Source organism: Anguilla rostrata, chromosome 5 (genome assembly GCF_018555375.3).
Source record: "Anguilla rostrata isolate EN2019 chromosome 5, ASM1855537v3, whole genome shotgun sequence".
Classification (NCBI taxonomy): domain Eukaryota; kingdom Metazoa; phylum Chordata; class Actinopteri; order Anguilliformes; family Anguillidae; genus Anguilla; species Anguilla rostrata.
This window is the reverse complement of record NC_057937.1, coordinates 9,954,399-9,977,768: the sequence shown is the minus strand read 5'-3', so window position 1 is coordinate 9,977,768 and position 23,370 is coordinate 9,954,399. Positions and strand designations below refer to the sequence as shown.

The 23,370-nt window shown below is 45.0% G+C and overlaps 1 protein-coding gene across 22 annotated transcripts in view; it reads left to right on the top strand.

Annotated features, from left to right (window-relative positions):
* Nucleotides 1-23,370, top strand: part of tenm3 (teneurin transmembrane protein 3) — a 484,477-nt gene that overhangs the window by 328,901 nt on the left and 132,206 nt on the right. For 2 of the 22 annotated variants that reach the window (XM_064335077.1, XM_064335076.1), the window contains exon 1: nucleotides 3,754-4,147. The exons of the other annotated variants lie outside the window; for them this stretch is intronic. The gene's annotated coding sequence lies outside the window, so the exon portion shown is untranslated. Of the gene's footprint in view, nucleotides 1-3,753; nucleotides 4,148-23,370 lie in introns of those variants that run through there. 22 annotated transcript variants of the gene reach the window in all.

Sequence of the window (23,370 nt, the reverse complement as noted above, 5' to 3'; positions counted from 1 at the left end):
AGGTTTTCTTCCTTGCTGGTGATTTATTTAGTCACATGTGTGCACTCCATCGCAGTGATAGGTCAAGACATTAAAAAAAACGATGTTTTAAGAGGAGTGACATGAGGTATTTATACACAAATACATCCACCACGTCATGAGTACATCCCCATGTCTATACAACATTACATTGACACTTCAGAGCTTCAGCAGAAGGGTGTCCAATGGCCCTCTGGTCTCATATCAACACACAGCTGTGGTACATATTCACACAGCCACAAGCGTGGGTTATTTTGCGAGTTCCCACACCTGTCGCGCAGAGAAGGGCTAAGCTGAGCTGTTTGAGCACCACTTAATTGGCCAATGAAAAGCAGATCCGTCTAAATCACTTCCTTGGGTTCATTTTAAATTGCTTAAGTACTTTTTGCTTTTCCTTTTTTTTTTTCCAAAACAATAGTTAACATTAATTTGAGGCTCTAAGGTGAAATGAGCAACACTTTCTAATGTTTTGTAGAGAAAATTACATTAATGTTTTCAGGGAATGGTCCTGGGTGCCCTTCGATTTTTATCTAGGCTGTGAGAATATCATGAACTTACAAACCACAGCTTTTCCATTAAAATGTTATTGTAGAGGTTACCCACAGCTGCTGCAAAATCGAGCACAATAACTCTCCTTCCTGCGCCCATCGCCATCATTTTGTCAGCATCACACCTGTTGCTTACGCACACGGAATATCTGAATAATTAAACAAGAGTACATATGAATACTGCATGTTAAGCATGGAAGTATCTGGGTTGGTTATTGTTGGAAGGGAGCATACAAGGTGCTCAGGGAGAGATTTATTTTTTTATCAAAGTGAGCACCTCAGACCTTGGGTAACGTTGATATGGTTGAGGCCTCCAGGATGGCCCGTCCAGCTAAATCACAAGGTCAGTGGTCTTCATTCCTGTGGTCTTCATTCCTGGTCCTGTTGGGCCTCAGGGTCTGCTCGTTTTTGTTTTCACCTTAATATCAGTGACCGGTTAAGACCTGAGAAACCAGGTGAGAAGTGTTATCTGTGTGATTGACTGCTTTAATTTATCAATTAAGTGCCGAGTAACAACAAAACCAGCAGAACCTGTGGCTCTCCAGGACCAGAAATGAAGATCACTGAACTAGGTGGTCTTGGGTGCAAAATGAACTACTGACTGTGGGGGGGGGGGGGGGGGGCAGGGTCCTGCAATGAGATGCGTGATTGGCTGTAGCATTAGCACCAGAGTTCCTGAGATCATCACACGAGAGCGCCTCCTCTGGTGGAGCAGGGTACTGCATGGAGTGCAGCCGTCCCAGCATGACGACCACGCAGCTCAGCTGGTGGACCTTAGTGCAGTGAGGAGCAGACTCGTGTGCCCGTCTCACTGCAGTGACATAGTACAGCTACGATCGGTAAATTTATTTGATTTATTTTTTTTAATGGCAGTAACAGTTTGTTCAGAAATATTTTATACAGTTGAAGGGCTACAGAATCCAAGTGAACGGCCAGTTGATTGCGTTGCTGTTGGCATGCACATGCGCATGACATATGCAGCGCTTGATCGCCATGTTAATTGCTCAGTGGAGGCCCTCAGCGTGCATTATTCAGGTACCGGGGGCCCGGTCTGTGTGATACAGCGCTTTGTAATCTACTGCTTTGCATCAAAGGGACACACAGGCTAACAATAGCGCAATGCAAAGCATGCCAGGACACAATGGAGAGCGCATTAAAAACTGCACAATGGACAAGCTCCTGGCGGGAAACCCACAGTCAGTCATCCAACCACTTCATTTCACACCTGTCAGTTTGATACTGCGGCTGGCTTTTTTTTCTTTTTTTTTTTTCCTTGCGTTGCATCACGTTCTCGTCAGAACCGCGAAGTACGTAGCGCGCAGAACCCGGGTTACGTGCGCCGCGGCGAGAGAGGGTAAGGCCACGGGGAGGACCAATGCCGTGGGCGGGTTCCCATAAACCCGCTGGCAGCGATTTTAAAAAGGCAATTGCAACGTGGAAAATTTGGTTATCTTAATGGTTATGTAACAGTGCAGCAGCACGCAGGTCATGTTATTTCTGCTTGGAAAAATGCATTTCTGCTTGAAAATGCACAATAAAATATGTGCGTTCTTCTTAGTGCTGTCGCCATACAGTATAGGTGTTGCTTTGATTAAAAAAAAAATAAAAAGAAAAACTTTCACACATACCAAGCAGCCTTATGGGGGAAACTAATGCACTTAACGCGCGTGTACACGCATCCACATATGAATGCTCCTTCTGATGTCATATAAAACCTCCTCAGCGTTGTCTGTGCTTTTTGTTTCTTTGTTTTTGTGAAGTGGTGCTTTGTTTGACATGCATGCCCCCCTCCACCAGTGTCAGTCCTCCCCCACTATCTGCCACACCTCTGTTCCTGTACCAATACGCCTTCTTATCAGCTGCATAATTTTAGGAGATAGGGCAGGCATTCTTTAACAAGTGGTTAAGCTCTATGAAATGTGTTTTATGTTTACACAGCTGTGTATATCAGTGTATATATACTGCATGTAATAAATATTTTGTTAAAAAAAAAAAGAACTTTTCTAAATGATATGCTATTTAATCTGTACATACTGAAGTGGTTATTTATAAATTATCTGATGCACAGATGTACATATAAAAATGTATCTCACATGTAAAGAGACATTTTTTATATGAAACCACAGACCACACACCCCAACACACTTACAGGTTGATGAATACTCTAATTATTATTATTATTATTATTTTAAAAAACGTCTTAATTGTGTGTAGTGGTTTTAGCAGCGAAAGAGAATCACGCATATTTTTTTTAGGAACCAGTTTTTTTTTTCTCCTTCACCCCCCCTCCCCCCTTTGTGGAAAGGTGTTACTAAACGCGTTACTAAATTCATAATTAATATGACACTGCCCGTATTTTAAAAATCGGTTTATATATGTATATTATATATATGATTTGTTTTGTTTCTTGCGTGTGACCAAAATTCATGCAAAGTCTTCGTAGTTGTTTCTGATATTTTTCTGTGGAAGGAAGCCCCTCAGCAATTTCTAGGTTTGCGCTTGTTTTCACATCTTTTCACGTCTTTTTTCTTTCTGTACAATGGTACGCGCTACAGTGCCGTGCATACGCGTCTGTTATTTTTCTCGTCTTAAATACAAAAAGGTGCATTGATTTTTTTTAGGTAAGTGGGCATTCAGTGCTCTGGTGGCAGCGACTCACCTGTGCATTCATTTGTTGCCGTGTGACTGTAGGCGTTGACTTCCTTTGCGGATAAATCGCATCAGTCAAGACTAAGCAGCCTCTAATAAAATAACTGCTAAGCTTAGTTACGCATATAAGCTGTCTGTGATCGCGGTGAGGTGTCTCTACCGCTCTATTCAATGGGGACAAGGTGAAAGGAAAAGTTATAGGGGTTTGATTCAGCATACTGTACCCCCGGTGTCTGCAGTCCTTGTCTAAAAACCACGGGAGCCTCAGAATAAATTGATGTCAAGGTTGGCTTTTGTTCCCTCCGTCAGCAGCTGCAGCTCTTTCAAAGCCGGTGGAGGGGATATCGTGGGGACATGTTTCAAAGACAAACGCAAGGTTCTGAATGGTTAAAGGAGGTATAACCCACATCCCAATTCAACACCACCACCGCCCCCCCGCCCCCCGCACCCCGCACCATCCCCTCATCCGCCCACCCCCTACCTCCGACCCTCCCCCGCTGGGTGTAAACAGACGAAGCTCAGCCTATCGTGTGCGCCCGCTGCTCGGCGCTGCGCGAGCACCAGACTCCGTAACACGAAACATGATAGAGTGCTCTAAACTTGCGAGCGTCCGGGAACCGCTGTCTCGCGCAGACAGAGCGGAGAGGTATAACAGCCAGAGTAGACGGCAGCAGAAAGGTGTGTTACCAGCGTGATGCCTATTTGACCTTGCAGTAGGCTTCAGCCCCGGATAAACTAACTCGTACTGCAGCGCCCGAAGTCTTTCTATGTGGCAGTTCGTTTTTTTCATCAGAGTGATTATGTATGTGGAATGGGAGGAGGCGACACCCTGAGCTTTTTAAAACAGCGCTGCCCGCGACTGTACATCACTATCTGAGCCGAAGAGGTGTCTCGCTTAACCCTTTGGGGAGCGGCTAGAGGAACTGACCAAGGTAAACCGTAGAACTTTTCTCATGCATATTATTTGTTGGAAAAATGGCGAATATTAGCGACCATGTCATGCGCTTACTTTAAATTATAATAATATAAATTTTGTTCGCTGATAGTTTCAATGAAAATGCTATTGCTACATGTGTATGCATGCACCATTCATTCAATAGCGTGCCGGTAAGCGGTTGAATTATAATGCGTGTTGTATATGAATGTCGTGTGTATATATTGAAAAGGACAGAACATGAATCCTTCATTGGAATAATGATGAGAATATCAACCTTCCAGTTAGAGGATATGTACGTATGTAATTTGCGTGTATGTGCGCGTGGGTTACATTTAAGTCCTAGAATTTTGGTTTGTGGTTATAATATGGACAGAATTAGCCAGCCGTAAATTAATTTAGATAAGAATATTGAAGGCAGCGTTGCATATTTGTCAAGCATCTCTTAATCCTCTGTTGTAGGTGATGCGGTAATCGGCTAATTAGGGAAACTGAGCAGAAAGGCTCAGTGTTATTGTTATTATTTATTTATTATCCAAAATTTCGCTTGTTTTCTGCATTGGCCTCTTCTGGAAAATTAGAGATTTTGGAGAGCATGTTTTACCCGAGTAATGATGCATATTAAAAATAGGTAGGCTACTTCACAAGAATAATTTTTCTGGACTAGAAATATTTGAAGTGGGAGTAATTAGAAACAGATAGAGGCTTTGCAAGCTTTTTAGTGTCAGGTTGTAACCTTTGCAAATAAACTAATGTTTTGCATTGGCAGGCCATTTTTACAGCCTGGCAATTTAGTAATGGCTGAAAATCAATTCTGAATATTAGCTTTATTATTTAGATATGTAAATATTGTGTAAATAAGCATCTGTAAATATTATGCTGAATATTTAGGTTCCTCAAATATAAATAATGTGTCTGTTTGTGTGTGTGTGTCTGTGTGTGTTTGGAGGTGTGTGGGGGGGGGGGGGAGGCATTGGTTGTGCATGTAAATTTGATTAATAGAGTACAAGCATGATACTTTTCAACTTAGCAGGCTGGCTGAATATATCAATTTAATTGTTTTGATACCCAAATAGTGTTTAGGATGTGGTATATATTAATTGGAGATACAATTCTACCGTGACTTTTAAGATGGACTAATGTGTGATATGAAGTATGTGAATCCACAAGAAATGCATAATACACAAAGCAGTCATAATTAGTGCTTGAGCCAAATGTGAAGGTATGTGAAATTCTTCCTGTAGATGGGGTTAGTGTCTGTCTGTGTCCACTTTAAGTCACGTATTAAGCTTCCACTTGATTTAAGAGGCCCCGATCCTCCCCACCCCCGCCTCAATGGAATCTGCGCGCTAAATTGATTTGCTGGGGAATAATGGTCTGAAACATTAAAATATAGGGGAAGCAGCCAGCAGGCTATAGCTTCTCTCTTTATAAATGGCAAAAGATCTCCTAGCAACCAAAGCCTTTAGTTTGTGATATACGTACAGTAATCATGCTGATGGAAAGGACACTACAGAAGAACAGGCTATTACTGGAAAAAAATTAGTTTCAATTATGACTTGGTTGAACCGCATAGTGGCTGATTTATGGTATTGTACATTGGACGTGGTCACATTTGCCAATCCACATTTATTATTTTTTAAATCTTATTAAAAGAGAATTTTTTTTTCATGAGCTTGATTAATATTATCTTCAGCTCAGAGACAATGCAGATTATTTTACTAGTAGGAGCCACTGTACGTAAGTGCCTCATTCTGTTCAAGTGAAAACAACATGTGGATGGATCAGATTGTAATATAATTTTTTAACATAATAAGAAATTGGTTTAGGCTGCTGTTGACAGCTACTGTGTCTGTGGCCTGTGCCTGTAGCATCATTAGCATATTAAGTTCATTATATAATGTGTTTTGCTGGAAAATCGACCGACTCCATGGGAATCTACATGAAAGGGAGAGGAAGCGCTTGAAGTTTCACTGATCCACAAACGCTTGGCGGAGCAAAGAACCTATTCTCTCCCGCTGATTAAAGTTAATATCTCCGCCACATCACAGCTTTTGTATCCTTATCTCATTATTCATGCACATGGTAAATGTACCTGCGCTTCCTTCAGGAGAGAAAACAAATGGGTGAAAAAGATATTGAGAGGGAGACGGAGAGAGAAAGAGAGAGAGAGAGGAGGTTTTCCTGATTTATTTTCCAAGAGGGGATTTCAAAGTGGTTTATCTGTCACAAGTAGCTAAATGATGAGGTACAGGTTGAGTTAGTGGCCATTTCAAGATCCATTTTCAGACCGGATCAATCAGTTTGTACTCTGAGCACGAAACGCAGAGACACTTTTTGGGGGGGGGCCGGGACAGGCTCTGTTCTCAGACGACGTGCGCCGCAATGTCAATCGTGAACTCCCACAATGCATATGCTGCGCCATCAGTCTGCATTCTGTATTCTCTCATATCGTCTCGATGCAGTTTATGTGGCTCCAGGAGTACCTCCTCATAAGAAGTGCCGTTCCCCTGAGCCGTCGGTATATTCACACTGATGCCACTGCTCAGCCAAGGAGTGTGTAATGTGCAGCGCAGTACCCGGCCTGCGGAAATGAAGTTAACAATAGCTGATCCAGTGACCGGTCTTTGTGATTAGTGGGCAAGAGGCCACATGACCGCACTTTGCTGGAACTTGCCATTGCGTGAATTGAAGTGAACTGAGCCGGCGCTACGTGCGTTTTGAAGTAGGTTGAACGAACTCATTTATGTAAAGTTACTGGAAACGGGAGGTATTGATTGAGTAATCCAAAAATATCTGCAAATGGATGCTGACTTCCCGTATAATCACTGGAATACAATGAAAGTAAAATTCAGCCGTAGGAATTGTACGGCTGCATATTTTTAACAAAAAATTATTTCCATTTAAATCTCTTCTTGCAGACCAGCATTCAGTTTTATTCTGTGACCTTTTTGATATCACATATTTATTTTTTTCTGGGAGATTGACTCTTTTGCTGGCATACAAATACTTGTATTCCCCTCTGTCTGCCCACTACATTCATGCTAATACATGAAATTGGAGTGGAGCTGCTCTTGTTTTTTCTTACGAGGCTGCTCGGTCTTTTTGGGGCTCAGTGCAGCAGTTAGCATTTTCCCTCGGTTTTCTATGAATAAACTTGGCATTAGCTCCTCCATTCATGAAGCAGACAACATTATAGGTAGTAAATCCAGTAGATGTGCGTGCGTGTGCGTGCGTGTGTGTGCATGCGTGTGTGCATGTGCGCATGTGTGTGTTCTTTTTTTTTTTTTTTTTACCCTGCTTGCGTAGACCTTCTGCAGGGCTGTGATTTTCCTTTCTCATTGTGCAGAGGTTAGTCGGTTGTCGCGGAGACAGTGACAGAGTGACCCGCTCGCCACGGCGCCGTGTCGTTAAGGCCAGAGAATAATAGGCATGTACCCGAGATGGCGACTGAAGTAAGCAGAGCAGATACATCAAGTATGAGTAAGCAGCCTGCCTTTGCCATGGGGGGGTTTGGGGGGTGGGAGGGGGGGTCACTGGGGTTTCAAACCACACATGCGTTTACAGTTGGCGTGGCCTTTGTGCACAGGTATCAATACTGCAGGCTTGGCCTTCCTTCCGCAGGTACTGAGCGTGTGCGGAGCCACACCACTGCCGCCATGCTAAGCCTCCTTTGATTTATTGTGAGGGTGTGCAGCAGTGCCTGTGACCGTAAGTAGCTGGAAATTCCTGGAGGCCAAACACATTTTTAAAAAAGCGCTGGCCTAATTCGTTCATGGGAGCGCCATTTTGTTTATTCTGATTTTTAAATTTATTTTATTAAAAAATTGTTTCTCTCTCGTATAGCAGCAGATTTTTTTTCCCTCCGTGTTCTTTGTGCCGCATTTCTACCTTTATCGTCCGGATCTTCGGTACCTAGATTGCACCAGTGTCTTCACTGAATGGAACCCCCCCCAAGTGTCATAAATTAGCATAAACAGGCCATTACCGAGTTGTGTTGAGCAGTCGAACGGGAGAGAAGATCAGCTGTTGAAATGGCTCGGCTGAGAGGCAGTGTTATGTACCTTCTTTTCTTTTTTTTCTGTGGTACAAGTGAAATTCAGGCAGTTCCACTCTGCAAGCCTAAGAGGCGGGGGGGGGGGGGGGCACAATGATAAAATTACAGGAATATCAAAGACCCGCAATTTCTTCTTATGTCCAGTGTGTGTTTCACAAACAACTTCAGACCAGCCTGTGGCAACCTTAAATTATTCATGGCTCTGAAAGCAGTCTTAGATCGACCGGATGAAAAAGAATCGTAATGGATCGTTTTGACACTACAAAGCATGATTGTCCTGATCTGGGACGTGCCAATCTGCATGCAGCGGAGGGGGAGATGCAAAATGGAAGGGTCCACAGTGGAGGGGGGGGGGGGGGAGTGTCCCAGAGGGGGAAGGCGTATATGCAATGAGATGCTTATGGGGTAGTGAAACTCTTGACGCTGAATAACAATGGGAAGATATGACCGCTTTTTTCCTTTGTAATATGTCGTTTGAATTTTTCTGCTGATTTCAGCTGCATTTAAATGGAACTGGTAAGTAACAAAACATAAAAGCTAAGCTAGGCCAACCCTCACGACAGAGAGTATCCCATTCTTCTCCTTGAAGTGAAGGGTGGGCGGAAGGAGATAGCAGTCCCCATCTTATTACAAACCGTCGCACTGGAGCTCAACCATGCCTTTCAATCCTGCCTCACAGCCAATCAAATCGGCAGTAAGTGAATGTGGAGGCGGAGCACTCGAGAAGAATGAAACAGCTGCACAGCTATCATTTAAACCATATTCTTGCTTTTTTTTCTTTGTCTTTCAAAAAAAGCAGTTACGGAAAAGACTACAGATACAGAATGGCTCTTGTGCCATGTACCCAAGGATCATTACCTGCTTCAGAGAAACCACGTTATGACAGGAGTTTCACACTGACATCACAGGACAAAAAGGCTAACCCACAAAGGGAAAGGAAACGGGTAGTTGTATCGGTTTGTCAGAGGCCCCCCGTAAGGTCATGACCTGGACGTAGATCAGGTTAGAGGCAGGCCCTTGTTCTATGGTGGCCCGAGAGAAAACTGGAAGCTGTTTCACCCCTGTTACACACGGAGTGTACATAGCAATTTGGGAACAATACAACTGGGTCCATGTATGTGGAAAGGTATACTTTAACCCCAATGGGCCGTACGCCGTGAAGGGACAAAGCCAGTCATCTGACTGGGGTGGAAGATGATGTTTATCTTTATTGTTGTGTGCTGTTTGGGTTTTATAGGTGTGGTGGACGTGGCTCACTCGACCGTGTTTAAACATGTCCACTGAGACAGGGAGGATTATGGGGGTTTGTCATTGGTGGTTAAAAGGATGGGGTTTTTCTTTTCTTTTTTTTTTTTTTACACCCCTGCTATCACTTTGTTGAATAGCCAGTCGCCAGGGCAGCATCAGCATGCCAGTGGCGAATGTGGAAAAAGCCGTTTTCTAACTTTCTGATGGCCTTTCTGATTCAACCAATGTGTCAAAGGTTCATGTGCACACACTGACAGGAACACACACAGGCAAGCATTCCCGCAAAAACACAATTAATTGTAGATAAGCTTAAAATAGGGCTTGGACGAACTGAATTAAAACTGGCAAGATATTTTGCATCCAAATTTAAATTCTGTGAATAGCAGTCAGCAATACAGTTGCACAGGTAAATAAAATGAGTAAATTTAAGCTGCATAAATTTCCTGCATGGTGTGGGTCAGTGTGTTAGCTTTCTGTTTTTATATAATTCAAGTGTGTGTAGCAAGATAACATTATCATATAACATCCCACCATATAATGGATATATATATGAATATACTGTATGTGTCTGTAAAATTTTGGTAACATTTTATACACACACAGGCAAGCATTCCCGCAAAAACACAGTTACACACTCATGCATGAAAACAAACAGAAATGCAGACACACATAAAACGCCATGAGAAAGTATTTTAGATTTTCTTATTTCCTCTATTATTGCATATTTGTCAGGGAACGGTTTCAGATCTTTAGACAAAATGTAATATTAGACACAGGGAAACTGAGTGAGCACAAAACACATTTTTAAAATTACTATTTCAGTTGCCCCCTTAGATACTCAGTCAACCAATTAGCCAAATTTAATTAATACTTAGATGCAGCTGATTGAACACAGCCAGGTGAGATTGCCGCCAGTCCTGTTGAACCTTCAGAGTGAAGACTTCGGTGAGCCTTCCCAGGAGCAGCCAGCCTGCCAAACATTTCTCCTACGGCACAGCGAAACTTTCCATTGTTGAAGGAACCATGAATTCTGCTCTGTACCAGAAAATTCTTAAGGAGAATGTCCATGAGCTGAAGCATAATTGGGTTATGAAGCAAGACAATGATCCAAAACACAAAAGCAAGTCTACATCTGAATGGCTAAAAAGAAACCAAATTAAAGTTTTGGAGTGGCCTAGTCAAAGCCCTGACTTGAACCCAGTAGAGAGGCTGTGGCAGGACCTGAAACGAGTACCTTTTCAAACCTGCTGGAAAACTTTCGGAATTTTATGAATGAAAGCAGTTCTGCAAAGAAGAGTTGGCTGACATTCCTGCACAGCAGTGTGAAAGAGATATTGAATGCAAAGCATTTGGTTGCAGTTATTGCTGCTAAAGGTGGTGCAACCAGTCAATAAGTTTAAGCAGCAGTTACTTTTTCACATGGGTGATATGGGTGTTTGATAACTTTTTAGATGAAATAACAGAACAAAAAAATGTGTTTTGTATTTTCTCTTTGCTAGTATTAAATTTTGTCTAAAGATCTGAAACCCATCAGTGTGGCAAATATGCAATAAAAGAGAAAATCAGGAAGGGCCAAATTGTTTTTTCTTGGCACTGTAAAAACATACACTCTCGCAGACATATTTGCATGGACTCGCACACATGAACACAGACACACACATACACACAAACAAGTTCATTTAAAATGTCTCTTCCTCCAGCATTTAAATTTTTTTTTGTATTCTCAGTTCATTTCTGACAAAGTTACCGATACAGGTGCTTAGTTGTATTTTCAGACTTAGTTGTATGGTAAGCCTAGCCTGACATGTGTTGCCTTTTTATCATGTGTTTATTTCACACACGAAAAAACAACAGCTGAATTCTAATGAGGCTGAATACTTAAACAGAGAAGTACCATTTCTTGGCAACAATTCATAAAAGGAAAGGGAAAAAGGTCAGCATTTAATTAAAAATCACTTCAAAAATAATACAAAGAATGAACTGCTCCATTTGAAAATGTAGACACTGCACAGTTACTCTGGAGATGTTTTCATTAAAACAGCTTCATCATGGATCTTTGCCATGGCTGGAATAATCCAGTATTATGTTTTAGGGTTTCAGTCTGATTACTGTAGTGATTTCCATGACTCATCTGTCTGTTATCTGAGCCCAGACAAAGTATATCTCATGCCACCTCAGATACGGGTTCTCTATGGCAAGTGGATGAGGACAATTTTAAAACACATTAGTAATGACATGCTCACAGCCTACACACTCTCATTTAAAACAGTCAGCAGTGGGTCTCTTGAAAAAGGTATATGTGCTTGATTCTGTATTCTAGCAAATGATATCTTAAGGGATATGTCGATCAGTTAAAAAAATCTTCTTGTCTGAAAATGGTACAATTAGCATTTTGTAGGATTTTATTTATTTTATTGAATAATCATATTGGAGATTACAATCAGTTTACATTTTTATGATTTAAAAAAAAATTGAAAATGGGCTTGTATTCAAAGTAGTATTTGACAATCATTGTTAAGGGAAGTGTTTAGTTAAACAGAAAAAATAAAATAAAATTCTATGAATGTTCAGCATGTGTGGCTAAACCCTTTTCCTGGGTTTTAATTTCTGATATTGCAATGATAAGTACCCTTTCAAATGAATATTGTATTCACTTATATCTATTTGTGCTGGTACTTCTCCTGAGTCAACTATAAAAAAAAAAATACTTTCTTTTTAATTAGCCCACTGCATTTCCTTTGCTCTGGTTGTGTTGCAGTCCAAAAAAACAGCCGTTGTGGTACCAAGTGGCTTATCAGCAGTACCTTTGTAAGCTCCGGCTATGGTTCGCTCTCCTCATTTTCATAAAAAGCACCTGCGCAGGATTACAACGGCTAAACCTGTCAGGAGCCTGCAAGGAAAATGCCTTTATTACAATTTTAAGATTAATCCGTCCCTTTTAGCAATATAAACGTATACGTGTTTTTCCGTCCTTAATACATTTTGGCTAAATCGGAAGGAGGCGTAATTGATTGTGTTTTCGGCTCTTCGGTTCGTTAAGCTCGTCCCGAAAACAGAGTGACAAATGGCTGGCTAATTGCGACCGAATTGTCGAATCCAGTCAGGTGTGCGGAAGGGGGAAGCATGGGGGTCTGCCATTTGCTTTAACTGTCCAGGAGTAGCAGAAAACAAGCCCACTGGGTTTTTTGGTTCGCAAATGGGGGGCTTGAATTAAATGCGCTTGGCAGCCATTTTAAGATTATACAAATGAAGCAAATTGCTACCCTGTGCCTGGCTAACAACTGGCTGTGGGTAGTTTCAAACACTCTGTTTTTTTTTGTTTTTTTTTAAAGAACAGTAAATAAAACTTAATTTTGTTTGAAGAAACATCAACATAGTGGTTTAATGCAGTGGTGTGTAAGTGTTTACAGACACAGGCTAATGGGCATAGTGCTTTGCATAGTGTTTTGTTATTTTCTCCTCCCAGTGAAGTGATTAAACAGGATTCCCTGTTTTCCTACAATTGAAATTACGCTCATAACTATTCTGGCTGGTTATTTGATAGGGTGTTGCAACCTCCGCTATTACAAAAACTACCAGAATTAGCTGGACAAGACAAAAGAATGTCAAAATACCATAACCATTGTCTTGTTTGTAGATAAGCTTAAAATAGGGCTTGGACGAACTGAATTAAAACTGGCAAGATATTTTGCATCCAAATTTAAATTCTGTGAATAACAGTCAGCAATACAGTTGCACAGGTAAATAAAATGAGTAAATTTAAGCTGCATAAATTTCCTGCATGGTGTGGGTCAGCTGCTGTTAGCTTATGTTTTTATATAATTCAAGTGTGTGTAGCAAGATAACATTATCATATAACATCCCACCATATAATGGATATATATATGAATATACTGTATGTGTCTGTAAAATTTTGGTAACATTTTATTAGAGATTTTTTTATTTTCCATTTTCTTTTTCAATTCTTTTTTTTTTTTTTTTACCATGGCAATATATTATACTTGCACATAGTTGCCTATTTAATACAAAATGAATACATACAATTTTTTCATACGACTTTCATTCAATTTCCTTATTTTCTCATTTGTGCCTGTGTGTATGTCCTCTAGCCGGCTGGGTGGAAAAAGTCATGTTTTGGCTGCATCGAAGCAGCAGTCCAATTTAGGAGCCAAGATGGCCGTAAACGGAAAAGTGCCCACACAGGCTCGCTAGCTCCGAGCAAATTAACGAGACCGCCGACCGGGCGCTTTTGATCTCGCTCTTTTTTTGCATTTTTAAAAAAATGTATTTTACTGCGCTATAAACGAAACGTGCATTTGATTAACGGTAGCCGATGATTAATAAGGCTGCTTATCGCCTCTTTCATGTGCCGAGAGGAAGTTACGCTTCGCGGTCTCCTCGAGTTATTTTTATACGGTCGGAGGCGCGGGGCGCCGGAAACTTTGGCTCGTTCCGTACGACGAATCAAACGAGGGGACCATATGCCTCGTTTCGGAAATGCGCTTGGAAGCAGGCAAAGTCTTTGTATACACCAATCGGTAGTAATCCTTCCCTCAAGCATCTTACATGTTTGAATCTCCCCCATTAGAGTGCTTCCAACAAACGTGATCGTCGACAATTCATTTCACGCTGTGTCCTTCCTTATCGCCGAGGACGGTGGGGCCTTTGTTTATTTTCTTACCGTTCATTGGGGCAAAAGAGAGATAAACTGGAGATGTAGCACAATCCCAGCTTGTTCTACAGCCCAGTGTAATTATTTTCTCATATTGGGCTTCAGAATATTACATTTACTCAAAAAGTGTACGTTTTTACTAACCTGGGATTTTTACAGTGATGGATCTTTTACAGGAAAGCTTCAGTTTTGAACTATATTCCACTTTTTGTCTTAATTAAGAAATGTAATGCATGTATAATTAAGGATGCTGGGATGCCTCATTTGCTGTATTTATTCAATACATCCATGTACTTGGCTAGAGGTTTTGTTTTTTTATTCCCGGGTGCATTTTTCAATGTTATTTAGTGTCGGCGAATTAACTTTTCGAGAGCAGCATTCATAATAAAAATAGAATGCGCATTAATTTTGCCGGGGTAATCACAAAATGCATATGGTCCAAAAAAATAAATAACGCATTAATCGCATAGGTGTCAACACTGTTCCAACAAAAGTGCTCTTTACAATAAACATAATGAGGACAGAAAGAGTAATAATGAAACAAAAGGGGGAGGGGGAGGGGGGGGTTCTGTAATACACCTCCACACTAAGGCACACAAGTACATTCTGCAGTTTCGAGTTGGGGGCGGGGGGGAGTGGGGGGGTGCTCATACGGTACCATGGAAACACGCTGTTGTAGTCAGTATCCATGCATCCTTTCTGGCTGTTTTTTTTTTTTTTGGAAGAAGAAAGGAAATAAAAAGAACTGCAGTGGCACATTGCACTGGGCCCTGTTTACTCGTCTGTGCTTCTGGAGAATTACAGCAAGCGCGGGGTAATGAATTATTTACCACAGCTAGGCGGAGCGGCAGGTAACCCCCCCCCCCAATCCACGGGACAGAGGCTGGCACTGAGCCTCCAGAGTGACAGGCATGAGGAAAAGTTTGAGCTCGCTTGTGATAGAGGGGGGGGGGGGGGGGGGGGGAGAGCAAGCATTGGAAGGAGCAGGACCCGGGGACTCAGACTGAAAATGGTCAAAACGAGAGGGATGAGTGGTTAGCCATTGGGGCATCTCTCCTCTTGTACAGGGGGGACAGCAATAAAGGGGATCGGGGCTTGGGCATTGCTGCTTCAGAGGGGGGAGGCACAGACGTGCCCCTGATTCTTTAAGGGCACCGTGGGTATGTGACAGAATTTGGGTGGGGTGGCACCATTTCTTCTGCAGCGGAACTGGGGCAGGCGGGTGCGGGACCCCGCCCAACGGCGCCATAAGCCAGCGCCCGCCTCGTCCCAAGCAGCAGCAGCAGAGGCACGATTCGGGCACCCCTGTTCACCGCCGCCACGCCCAGCAGGTGAGCGAGGGGCGGAGAGAGGAAGAAGGCCTCTCCGGGCCCCGTTTTGATTTTAGGGGTGCAGCCTCAGAGTTTGTGCACTCGAGGCAGCAGAGAGGGGGAGAGTGTGGCGGGGAAGGAGAGGGCTCCTCTCCTCCTGCGTGTGTCGCGTTCCGCGTTCTGCGGGGTCCTTTGATGTTCCGCAGAGTTCCTGTGTAACTATTCCCACATGCCCCGGCTTTTATCTGCTCGCAGGGCGATGAAACGTTCCAGCGTCTATATTCTGTCGAGTCTGAGAAGATCTTCGGGTCCGAGAGGCAATCTGATCAGATGTAGCCACCGTTTTTCGTCACAGCTATAAAGAGAGGATGAAGGAGGGAGGAAAGGAGAGACAGAAGAACAGAGCGAGAGAAAGGACTGAATTGTGGATCAGGTTATTTTTAATCCGGCAATTAGTGCGAGAGAGAGAGAACTGGACCATGAATACCATCCCCGATTAAGGCCCCAGAAAGGGACTCGAGTGCGAGAGCACTCTTTCCTCTGTCCCCTTTCTTCCTGTACCCTTTCCTTGCCTCCAGTAATGCGCCTGCAGTGTATCTCTTGGCATTTATTAGTGTATTCTGCAGTCATATTCACATCTCTGCACAGTTTATATGGACCGTTTATGATGTGTACATAACCTTTCAAGGGCCTCTGGGATGTCCTTGCATTTGCTTATTTCCGTTTGGGTTCCGTGCAGCATTAAACGATGCTAATTTTTCGCCGTGCGTCTGGAATACGAGAAATTTTGAGCAATCAGTGAATTAGACGGCTTGAATTATCCAGCAGACGTGCTCAGTATGAAAAGGCCTTGTTCTGGTGTAATCTGCCCCGCGCGCACGACTCCCCAAATAGACCTGAAGCCGTGCGATTGGCCGTCGTCGTCCCCGCTAGCGCGAAACGTTCTCGCAGTGTCCGGTAACGTAGCGGGAACGTAGCGGGAACGTTCCAACGCAGCCCTCGCCTCTGCGGCGGCGACGCCTGTGCTTGCTTGCTTTCCGACTAGCTGGAGGTTTTTTTTACTCAAAATGGCGCAGTCCTCAGAAGGGTTTCCTGCCAGTGTCTTTGTTGTCTTCGTCTCCACTGGGCCTTCCGCTGATTCTTTGAGATCCGGGGAGCTGCTTCGTAAGAGATTGCCGCATTTTTGTAAAAAAAAAAGAGAAAGAAGAAAGAAAGAGGAAAATTACATTCACCAGCCACTAACATTTACTTACAGTATTGCCAAGGCAAAGGTCCTTTTGTGCTCTGTCATTACACTGCTGGGACGGGTTTAATTGGGAATGTTTTTTAAGGGCATAACAAAAAAAATACAGGCTTTTTTTCCACTCTTCATGTGAGAGAGAGACACTGAATGGAAATCTTCTAATGTAATATTATTTTATGAGCTGCCTGTTTCTCCTCGTTGAGGGAGTTTGAGGAGGTAGGGGGAGGAGGCTGTTGCTGTCTCGCCTTTGTGATGTCACAAGCCATGAAAGAGGAGTCTGCACAGTGCCTTAACTCTGGGAGTGTTAATGCCAAAACGGCCAGATCGCTGTAATAACAAGCTTGACCACAACCCTGACCAATCAATGCAGCTGATCCCCTTAAATCCTGTCGGGCACGCCCAGAAGACTACTTGCTATTTCGGCTTGTCGGCAGTTGAGTGAGAATGTGCAGCTGAACACAAAATGATGCTGCTGTGATGATCTTTGCTTCTGCCTTTTGCTGCTCCACTTTTCATAAACACACCGACTTGTGGAGACTTGACAGGTTCCCAATTCATGGGGACAAATGACTGTTTTGGTATCAATCAGCAAAGACATACAACATCTATCTGCACCATCTAGACTGGTCCTCCACAGAGTCTGCATTCCTGTTTTTTAAAACAATTCACGTGCCTCCACCTCCTCGTCTCCGACTAGGAGACCATTGTGATGATCTGTCACTTTGAAAACTCTATTCCATTTTTCACCCAGTTGTGCAATATTGCAGTTCTGTTCAAAGTAACTTTTTTTTGATAGTGTGCATTTTAATCATTCCGACACACAAACTCCTCTTTCTCTTGTCCTTTCTAGTGCTAGTCATTTTTCCGCACAACAGCTGCAGAGTCAAGACAAGTGAAGTCCTCACTTTGGCACGGTGATGTGTTCTAATGGTATTTGCCCTTACATTTCCCTGATTGTTTTTGGCGAAGCTCAATTCTGAACTGTCCCTCCAATCACCTCTAATTGCCCTCTTATTTTGAGTGGTCAGTGTTTGGCCAGTATGGCTTGATGTATCACTGGTTTACATCTCAACTATAGCTCCTACAAGTGAACAAGAGCGAATCCGCAATAGCTGCGACCGCACACGCGCATGCGTCCATGTGCGCGTGCATCCACGCACACACCCTCACACAAACACGTGACCTCTTCTTTGGCTCATGACCAACCTTTCCACGAAATCTTGTGCAAATCTGTGAATCCATTTTGGAGTTATGCTCGTTTTTGTGATAGGCCACGCCCATCGCCACGCCCCCTCTTGGTCAATCGGCCTGAAATTTACTCCGCTCTATCTTTGGTCATGACCAACCTCCATGCTAAATTTCAGCCTCCTGGGGCGAAAACTGTGGCCGCTACGGGGTTGGACGCTTTTGTGGACCAACCAGCCAACTGACCGACCGACAGACAGAGTCATAGAGCTGCAGTCGCAGCTAAAAAATCACACTCTGCAAGTGTATTGAAACCCACTAATTTGTTGCAAATTGTTCTTATTATGAGCTTAAAGCAATTGCTATGGTGACTGTCATTTTTGTACAGTAATGTTGGCATGTTTGCTGTGGAAAACAATGACTGGCATATGAAACGGATGTGTTTTGACACTCCGATTGGCTTGCAATCGCATGTCAGAGCTGTCTTTTTCATCTGAGGTGTTTGCGACGGGACTTCGGAAGAGACGCCGCTCTCGTCGTTCCATTAAAATGCTGATCCCGTTCGGGTGATCTCCCTCTTCAAACGCGGCCTGCGCACGGACTTGAAAAGTGGCGCCGGAGGTGAATTGTGCGGTGAGCGAAATGCGGACATGCGGAGAGAAGGAGAAGCCCGCTACAAAACACAATAGGAGACGGCCGCCAACATCGGCGTTTTTATGGCTGACCTGATTGTCCGGCACGAAAAAAAGGCCATTTCCGAGCAGCACAATGCCCTGCTGACAAATGGGCATCGCGCGCGTTCAAAAAGGCCGGCATTGTGTCGTTAGCCGCTGCAAACCGCTATTATCCGTCCGCGCGAACGCTCGGTCTTCCGCCTGGCCACGGGGCACATTCAATCAACGGGCTTTTTAAGAATAAAAAAAGAGCGCTGCCCTCGTGCGGGTGGGCTTAATCGAGAGAGACCTCTCAGGACGCATCGCGGGCTGCTCGGGCCCCGAGGACGCTCCTCTGAGTGCACTCTCCGCCGGAGGAGCGCGTGTGTGCGTGCAGCTCGCGTGTCCGTGTGCGTGTGTGCGTGCAGCTCGCGTGTCCAGGCCCGAGCGTGTGCGTGCGCACGCACTGAACTTGCGCATGTAACATTACATTACATTACAGGCATTGAGCAGATGCTCTTATCCAAAGCGACACCGCATTCCCATTGTATCCATTTGCACAGCTGGATATATACTGAAGCAATGCAGGTTAAGTACCTTGCTCAAGGGTACAACGGCAGTGCCCTGCTCAGGGATCGAACCTATGGCCCAGTTCCTTAACCATTATTACACTGTATGCATGCTAGTGAGTTTGCACACGCTTGCATTTATGGGAACGTTTGCACGTGTGTGCACCGTAGGTACTGTAACGGTTGTGACACGCTGGAACATTTCCAGAATTGTGACTGTTGCTTGGCAAAGTGTCAGCGAATTCCCATTTTTACGCGATAACGAGTCGTGCTGAAGAAACGCAATTTCCCCGGAAAACGGAGTTTAGCAGGAAAAGGCTCCCGTGGCTCCGCGCTGGAATCCGAACGCCCCTCTGCCGCATCCCAACATCTCACGGTGTGTAATTAGTAAACGATAGCGCCCCGCGCCAGGGCCCGCTCCCATTTCTGTATCTCTCTCTCTCTCTCTCTCTCTCTCTCTCTCTCTCTCTCTCCCTCTCTCTCTCTCTCTCGCTCTCTCTCTCTATCTCTCCCTCTCTCCGGAGACGTTGTTGTCAGTGGAGGTGAGAGCCTAAGAGCCCAGTGAAAGGCTGTTGGCTGATGTGTCCGGGAAATAATTGCGGCTAATCTACTGTAGCCGGTCCATCCTGCGAAGACGTTGATGGGAGGTTTTCTTTTTTTCTTTCTTTCTTTCTTCTTCTTCTTTATTCATGTCAGCAACCAGTGAAAGAGAACGCGAAGCCCTCTCTGCCTGCCAGGTTGCACACCCGCTGTCTTACAGCACAAGGCCCAATGCCCGTCATCTTTTGCACGTTTTGGCAGTGGTGCCCATTAGAGCGGCCTTTGCTCGGCTCTAAAATGAATATGTGCGCAAGACAGGTGCTCGTGGACACTGCAAGCTCTGTTAAACTGCACCTAGGGCTGCTCTCTGGAAGATCAGCGGTGATTTACTACAACGGTTAACATTTAACATCTATATCTAATTGGAGCTTGAAGCAAACCCGAGTCATCTGGGAAGAAGCGCGCCTGTGTGTATTGGCGAGCGAACACTGGGGTAATGCCTTCTCCGGGCTTTGTTTTGTCATAGCGTAACACCCCCCCGGTGCCCCTTTAAAAGTTGGGTAGAGTTAATCACCACTCTAAGCCAGTTAAGCCCGCGTTTTAATGACTCCGCCGGCTGCAGTCGGAGCTCAGGAGACGCAAGTGCAGCTCTGTCAAGTTCGAAAGTTGAATAGAAGAGGCCACTGCTGTTAGTCCCCGTAGCTTATTGAGTTGTGCTGCTCAGGTGCTTCGGAACTTCGGTTGTGAATTTCAAATCTGTGCGAAAATGAATTAAAAAAAAAAATGTATCTATTTATTTTAATTGCGCAATGTGAGTGAAATGTTAACTGAAGTGGTTCGGTTAGAGATGCTGCCATTTTAAATGCCATTACTGACTCAGTTATCGTTTAGCTTGTGCTTAGTTGTAGTTTTGAAGAACCTTTTGTCTCAGTGCACACGCATGCAGTGTGAATGCGCATTGTCCTACAAAACAACCCAGAATGAACATCGACTTCCCCTCCCTCTCGGGGAATTGGGGAATAGGCTTGACAGTGACATCTAATTAACATTTATTTAAGCTTTCTAAGGATTTAACTTTTGACTGTTTACTCAGTAAGCATGTCTGCTATTAAGCGGCCGCTTTAAGTGAGAGAATAAATACATAAGTATGTAACTGCAGACTGCAGAGTGAAGTCTTGGCTTCTCTTCCGTCCCCCCGTCCCACCCCCCCACCCCCACCCCCCGCTCCCCCCGGTACCGACAATGCAATAAATCATCTGCTGTTGCATAACCGCTCTGCGGAGGACTTTACCGAAGACCGGGGGAGAAAAAAAGAGAAAAGAAACATCACCGTTAATTTAGGAGGGCGAGTGGTCTGTCGTGGCGTACCGTCTCTTTAATTATGACCTGTCTGTGAGGTGTGTGTCCGAGGCGGGGGGGGGGGGGGGGGGGGTGGGGGGGTTTATTCACTGCCCCCCCTCCTGCCTCATGTTCTTCAGGTGTGCTCATTAGCACAGACCCGAGCCAGTCACGCCGGGAGCCCTCGGACCAGTGTTCAGACTGACCTATTTTTCCCCGCATTAGCACATTAGCGCCGTGTTTATCACGAGGGCCGGCCGTCTCGTTCTCCTGTGACCCCGCCGCCCGCCCGTCAGCTCGCTCGCTCGCGTGCGTGCGTGTGCGCAGATTAATGGCCCATCCTGGTCGTCCGTCAGGCTGGAGAACGTGGGCCCGCGGAGCGCCTCCTCGCTTCGCCGCTGATGCGGTAGCGGTGCGCGATTTTCCACAGCAGCCCTTCTCTAACACCGCGTAGCGCCTGTCTCCCGGGGGCTCCGCCGTCGGCACGGAAACCGCCCTCTTCCAGCGGGCAGGCTGGAGCGCGCCGGGATCCGCCAACGCCGGCGGACGCAATGGAAACGCTCGCGGCTCCTTCACCTGGTCCCCAGGCGGCGGGCTGGTGCGCACCTCCGGATTGGACGCTGTTTTTGTAGGGCTTTGCTTTCGCGCGCACGTAAAAATTCCGTTCAGGTGGGTGTTGATCACGGCTGCTCGTGTGAAACATTGTGCAACATGTTGCATAATCTGCCACTGAATGACGGCACCTTCCGCGATCACTTGCAAACACGTCTTGCAAGGTGACGCAGTCCATTGTGTTTCTGATGCCATCTGTTTGAAGCATGAGAAGGATAAAATTTTCTTTTTTTTTGCATAAATAGTTTATGCTTAATTAGATGTTGTCCTCCTAAAACCTCGTCAGGCTCATCGTACGTGATTTATTTGTGTGATGTTTTGGTGAGAGCTGGCCCGCTGTGGGGGGACAGCAGCGGGGGCTTTTCAGAACCAGGACTTCCGCAGCGCCACCGCTGCCCCCGCGGCCCCCGCGGCCCCCGCTGCCCCCGCTGCCCACGCGGCCCCCGCAGCCCTTTCACGGACGCGGTCTGGACGAGCTCCGGCCCGCCGGCCGTTCTCCGACTCGCCAGGCCGCAGATAGCCTGGGTAATGTTTTCTTTTCGGGGGGGTACCCGTGTGGCTTTACCCCCAGGCCGAGCAGCGCGGTCATCCCATCGTTAGGGGAAGAGGAGGGGCTAACGAGCAGGGTTGACTCGCCTGTCCCGGCCTCTGCCGGTCGGCACGGAGACCGCGCACGACTTTTGTGCCGCGGGCGATGACTCCGTCGCGCCGCGAGCGACGCGCTCACTATCGATTCCCCCCCCCCCCCATCTTCCGCCCCCCGCTCTTCAGCTCCGGCCCCCTTTGAAAAGAGCTCAGCGGCAGCGCACCGCCTTTGGATACGCGCCGGCCCCAGAGGATGATGGGATCAAGACAGCGGAACCCCCGGCACAAGGAGCCGGGGCAGTCAGTCAGTCAGTCACACCGCGCGTTTGAAGGGGAAATTTAACACACCCCCACCCCCCCCCCACCCCTCCATATGGTTGCTTTATGGTTGCCTCTGAGACAGATGTGTTAAATTTTATAGGCCAGTGGAGCTCTTGTAGCATTACTGCTGTCCGCTGCCAAGCCAAAGGGTTTAAGAGAATCGTGGTCATGCCTTTCGTTTACTGTAACTCAAGATTTATTTATTTATTTCTGTATTGATTTCTGTATATTTCAGGAACTGTAGCGCGCAGTGGCTGTAAACCTCATGAAGGCAGTTATCAGTAATGCAGAAAGCAGTAAAATAAAACAGAGCGGAAAGTCATATGCATATGTGGCTTATGGAAATGGAAGGTCAGCACGGTCACCTCTGAAAACTCTGTATGTTCGTTTTTTACTGAAGTACACGATTCCTAAAACGCTTTCTTGTTTCTTGGTTTTTCATCTCTATCGTAATATTTTTTATATCCATATCTCCAATCTTGGCAAACATATTCTCATATAATTCTGTTTAAGTCTGTTCTTTCTTATTGGGAGATTTGGAACATTTCCAATATCTCAGTATTTTCCTGGCAGCTCTGACCACACCGTTACAAGTGTAAATTCATTAGTTGTTACATTTGGCATTTCTGTTCTGATTTCCAGAAGTCCAGATACTCTGTGATGGATATGCCGTAGGACAGTCGCAGATACAATGTAGAAATGTCCCAATTTCTTCCTGACATTTCACACATCATTATAGGTTGAACCCAGTTTGTGAATGGTTCTTGGATGGCTTCCAGAAGTATCCATGTGAATACATTCCCTTTTGGCTTCTTTTACTATTTTTGTCCGTGTATTAGCTGAAATTCTCATCCAATTATTGTCATCGGTCTCGCATTTAAGATCCTT